The sequence below is a fragment of the Arachis hypogaea genome, chromosome 12, assembly GCF_003086295.3.
Source record: "Arachis hypogaea cultivar Tifrunner chromosome 12, arahy.Tifrunner.gnm2.J5K5, whole genome shotgun sequence".
In the NCBI taxonomy this organism is placed as follows: Eukaryota; Viridiplantae; Streptophyta; class Magnoliopsida; order Fabales; family Fabaceae; genus Arachis; species Arachis hypogaea.
Window position 1 is genome coordinate 52,046,319 of NC_092047.1, and position 5,498 is coordinate 52,051,816.

Consider the following 5,498-nt stretch of genomic DNA (forward strand, 5'->3'; position numbering starts at 1 on the left):
CAGTTATGCGAAGTTGTGAAGATATATTTAGACCATGGTTCTGTGCATCCGTTTTTGGTGCCATTGCCAGGGAATCAATTTCGAACAATAATTCACAACCTGAGTAACAATTTCGCATACCAAGTTTTTGGCGCCGTTGCCGGGGATTGTTCGAGTTTGGACAACTGACGGTTCATCTTGTTGCTCAGATTAGGTAACTTTCTTTTCGTTTTCTTTTCAAAAAGTTTTCAAAAAAATTTCAAAAATCTTTCAAAAATTTTCTCCTTTGTTTTCGAAAAAAAAAATTTAAAATAAAAAAATGATTTCAAAAAGAAAATATATTTTTCTTCAGAATTTTTAAGAATGAATTCTAGTGTTTCATGAAGCATGTTGAAGCCTGGCTGGCTGTAGAGCCATGTCTAAATTCTTTTGGACTGAGGTTTTGGCTTAAAATTGAATGAATTACACTCATATTTTTACTAAAGCTTGGCTGGCTATTAAGCCATGCCTGACCCTTTGATTGGAGCTTTAGACTAAAAAGCATAAGATTCCTGGAATTCATATTAAAAATTTTGGAATCCTTATTTTTATTTTTCACAATAATTTTCGAAAAAAAAAATCGAAAAATAAAAATACAAAAAAAATTAGAAAATCATAAAAATAAAAAATATTTCATGTTTCTTGTTTGAGTCATGTGTCATGTTAAAAGTTTGGTGTCAATTGCATATTCATCTTGCATTTTTCAAAAAATTCATGCATTCATAGTGTTCTTCATGATCTTCAAGTTGTTCTTAGTAAGTCTTCTTGTTTGATCTTGATGTTTTTATGTTTTGTGTCTTTTCTTGTTTTTCATATGCATTCTTGCATTCATAGAGTCTAAGCATTAAAGAATTCTAACTTTGGTGTCTTGCATGTTTTCCTTGCATTAAAAATTTTTCAAAAATGTGTTCTTGATGTTCATCATGATCTTCATAGTGTTCTTGGTGTTCATCTTGACATTCATAGCATTCTTGCATGCATTCATTGTTTTGATTCATAACTTTCATGCATTGCATCATTTTTCTTGTTTTTCTCTCTCATAATAAAAATTCAAAAATCAAAAAAATATCTTTCCCTTTTTCTCTCTTAAAGCTTCGAAAATTAGATTTGACTTTTTCAAAAATTTTTAAAATCTAGTTGTTTTTATGAGTCAAATCAAATTTTCAATTTAAAAAAAATCTTATCTTTTTCAAAATCTTTTTCAAAAATCAAATCTTTTTTCAATTTTTTTTAGTTATTTTCGAAATTATAAAAATATTTTTCAAAAATCTTTTTTAATTTTATCTCATAATTTTCGAAAATAACATCATCAATTAATGTTTTGATTCAAAAATTTCAAGTTTGTTACTTACTTGTTAAGAAAGATTCAAACTTTAAGTTCTAGAATCATATCTTGTGATTTCTTGTGAATCAAGTCATTAATTGAGATTTTAAAAATTAAATCTTTTTCAAAAACTAATTTCTATCATATCTTTTCAAAAATATCTTCGTATCTTACCTTTTTCAAAAAAGTGATTGCAAAATATCTTTTCTAACTTCCTAACTTCTTATCTTTTCAAAATTTGTTTCAACTAACTAACTAACTTTTTGTTTGTTTCTTACCTTTTTCAAAACTACCTAACTAACTCTCTCTCTCTAATTTTAGAAAAAATCTTCCCTCTTTTTCAAAATTTCTTTTTAATTAGACTAATTATTTTATGTTTTATTTGAATTTTTGAAAAACTACTAACCTTTTTCAAAAACTATTTTCGAAAATCACTAACTCTTTTTCAAAAATTATTTTCGAAAATTCTCTCCTCCTCTCATCCCCTTCTATTTATTTATTTATCTACTAACATCTCTTCATCTCACATCTCTGCTCCTATCATCACCTTTGTGTTTGGATTCTTCATTCTTCTTCACCTCTATTCCTTTTCTTCTTCACCCCTATTCCTTTTCTTCTTCTACTAACAATAAGGAACCTCTTTACTGTGACATAGAGGATTCCTCTTCTTTTCTTTTTCTCTTCTCTTTCTTATGAGCAGGGACAAAGAAAAAGGCATTCTTGTTGAAGCTGATCCAGAACCTGAAAGGACTCTGAAGAGAAAACTAAGAGAAGCTAAATTACAACAATCCAGAGACAACCTTATTGAAAATTTCGAACAAGTAAAGGAGATGGCAACCGAACCCAACAACAATAATGCAAGGAGAATGTACTGCACCTAATTCCAATTTACATGGAAGAAGCATCTCCATTCCTGCCATTGGAGCAAACAACTTTGAGCTGAAACCTCAGCTAGTTTCTCTGATGCAGCAGAACTGCAAGTTTCATGGACTTCCATCTGAAGATCCTTTTTAGTTCTTAACTGAATTCTTGCAGATCTGTGATACTGTTAAGACTAATAGAGTAGATCCTGAAGTTTACAGGCTCATGCTTTTCCCTTTTGCTATAAGAGACAGAGCTAGAGTGTGGTTGGACTCTCAACCCAGAGATAGCCTGAACTCTTGGGATAAGCTGGTCACGGCTTTCTTAGCCAAGTTCTTTCCTCCTCAAAAGCTAAGCAAGCTTAGAGTGGATGTTCAGACCTTCAGACAGAAGGAAGGTGAATCCCTCTATGAAGCTTGGGAAAGATACAAGCAGCTGACCAAAAAGTGTCCTTCTGACATGCTTTCAGAATGGACCATCCTGGATATATTCTATGATGGTTTATCTGAGCTATCAAAGATGTCATTGGATACTTCTGCAGGTGGATCCATTCACCTAAAGAAAACGCCTGCAGAAGCTCAAGAACTCATTGACATGGTTGCTAATAACCAGTTCATGTACACTTCTGAGAGGAATCCTGTGAGTAATGGGACGCCTATGAAGAAGGGAGTTCTTGAAATTGATACTCTGAATGCCATATTAGCTCAGAACAAAATATTGACTCAGCAAGTCAATATGATTTCTCAGAATCTGAATGGAGTGCAAGCTGCATCCAACAGTACTCAAGAGGCTTCTTATGAAGAAGAAGCTTATGATCCTGAAAACCCTGCAATAGCAGAGGTGAATTACTTAGGTGAACCTTATGGAAACACCTATAATCCATCATGGAGAAATTATTCAAATCTCTCATGGAAGGATCAAAGGCCTCAACAAGGCTTTAATAATGGTGGAAGAAATAGGTTTAACAATAATAAACCTTTTTCATCATCCACTCAGCAACAGACAGAGAATTCTGAGCAGAATCCATCTAGCTTAGCAAATTTAGTCTCTGATCTATCTAAGGCCACTGTAAGTTTCATGAATGAAACAAGGTCGTCCATTAGAAATTTGGAAGCACAAGTGGGCCAGCTGAGTAAAAGGATCACTGAAATCTCTCCTAGTACTCTCCCAAGCAATACAGAAGAGAATCCAAAAGGAAAGTGCAAGGCCATTGAATTGATCACCATGGCCGAACCTGTAAGGGATGGAGAGGACGTGAATCCCAAGGAGGAAGACCTCCTGGGACATTCAGTGATCAATAAGGAGCTTCCCTCTGAGGAACCAAAGGAATCAGAGACTCATCTAGAGACCATAGAGATTCCATTGAACCTCTTTATGCCATTCATGAGCTCTGATGAGTATTCCTCTTCCGAAGAGAATGAGGATGTTACTGAAGAGCAAGCTGCCAAGTTCCTTGGTGCAATCATGAAGCTGAATGCCAAATTATTTGGTATTGAGACTTGGGGAGATGAACCTCCCTTGTTCACCAATGAACTAAGTGATCTAGATCAACTGAGATTGCCTCAGAAGAAACAGGATCCTAGAAAGTTCTTAACACCTTGTACCATAGGCACCATGATCTTTAAGGCTCTGTGTGACCTTGGTTCAGGGATAAACCTCATGCCCCTCTCTGTAATAGAGAAGCTGGGAATCTTTGGGGTGCAAGTTGCTAAAATCTCATTAGAGATGGCAGACAATTCGAGAAAACAGGCTTATGGACAAGTAGAGGACGTGTTAGTAAAGGTTGAAGGCCTTTACATCCCTACTGATTTCATAGTCCTAGATACTGGGAAGGATGAGGATGAATCCATCATCCTAGGAAGACCCTTCCTAACCACAGCAAGAGCTGTGATTGATGTGGACAGAGGAGAATTGATCCTTCAAATAAATGAGGACAACCTTGCGTTTACAACTCAAGGATCTCTCTCTGCATCCATGGAGAGGAAGCATAAAAGGCTTCTCTCAAAGCAGAGTCAAACAAAGCCCCCACAGTCAAACTCTAAGTTTGGTGTTGGGAGGCCACAACCAAACTCTAAGTTTGGTGTTGAACTCCCATATCCAAACTCTAAGTTTGGTGTTGGAGAGCCTCAACAATGCTCTGAACATATGTGAGGCTCCATGAGAGCCCACTATCAAGCTATTGACATTAAAGAAGCGCTTGTTGGGAGGCAACCCAATTTTTATTTATCCAACTATATTTTTCTTAGTTATATGTCTTTATAGGTTCATGATCATGTAGAGTCACAAAATAAATATAAAAATTAAAAACGGAATCAAAAACAGCAGAAGAAAAATCACACCCTGGAGGAAGACCTTACTGGCGTTTAAACGCCAGAAATGGGCAGCATCTTGGCATTTAAACTCCAGTAAGAAGCATGTTTTGGGCGTTCAACGCCAGAACAGAGCATGGTTTTGGCGCTGAACGCCAGAAATGGGCAGCATCTGGGCGTTTGAACGCCAGAAATGCACCCTGGAGAAGAGCTGGCGCTGAACGCCCAGAACAAGCATGGTTCTGGCATTGAGGAGAAGAGCTGGCGCTGAACGCCCAGAACAAGCATGGTTCTGGCGTTCAACGCCAGAAATGGGCAACAAATGGGCGTTCAACGCCCAGAACAAGCACCAATCTGGCGCTGAACGCCCAGAGTTGTGTGCAAAGGCATTTTATATGCCTAATTTGGTGCAAGGTTGTAAATCCTTGAACACCTCAGGATCTGTGGACCCCACAGGATCACCTCAGGATCTGTGGACCCCACAGGATCCCCACCTACCTCCACTTACTTCTTCTCACCCCTCTTTCACACAATCCCATAAACACTCTTCCCCAAAACACTTCACCAATCACCTCAATCTCTCTTCCCCATCAACTCTTTACTACTCACATCCATCCACTCTTCCCCATAAACCTACCTCATAAACTCCACCTACCTTCAAAATTCAAAATCAATTTCCCACCCAAACCCACCCTAAATGGCCGAACTTACCCCCCTCCCTTCCCTATATATAGCCCTCCATTCCTCCTCATTTTCACACAACACAACCCTCCTTTCTCTTCTTGGCCGAAACACACCTCCCCCCTCCTCTCCATATTTTCTTCTTCTTCTTCATCTATTCTTTCTTCTCTTGCTCGAGGGAGAGCAAAAATTCTAAGTTTGGTGTGGAAAAAGCATAAGCTTTTTATTTTTCCATTACCATTGATGGCACCTAAGACCGGAGAATCCTCTAGGAAAGGAAAAGGGAAGAGAAAAGCTTCCACCTC

At 37.3% G+C, this 5,498-nt stretch overlaps 1 non-coding gene across 1 annotated transcript; it reads right to left on the minus strand.

Annotated features, from left to right (window-relative positions):
• Positions 1-2,560: 2,560 nt before the first annotated feature.
• On the minus strand, positions 2,561-2,668 carry LOC112731662 (small nucleolar RNA R71). The gene has a single exon (XR_003167431.1). It is a non-coding gene; the product is annotated as a small nucleolar RNA R71 (small nucleolar RNA).
• Positions 2,669-5,498: the final 2,830 nt, after the last annotated feature.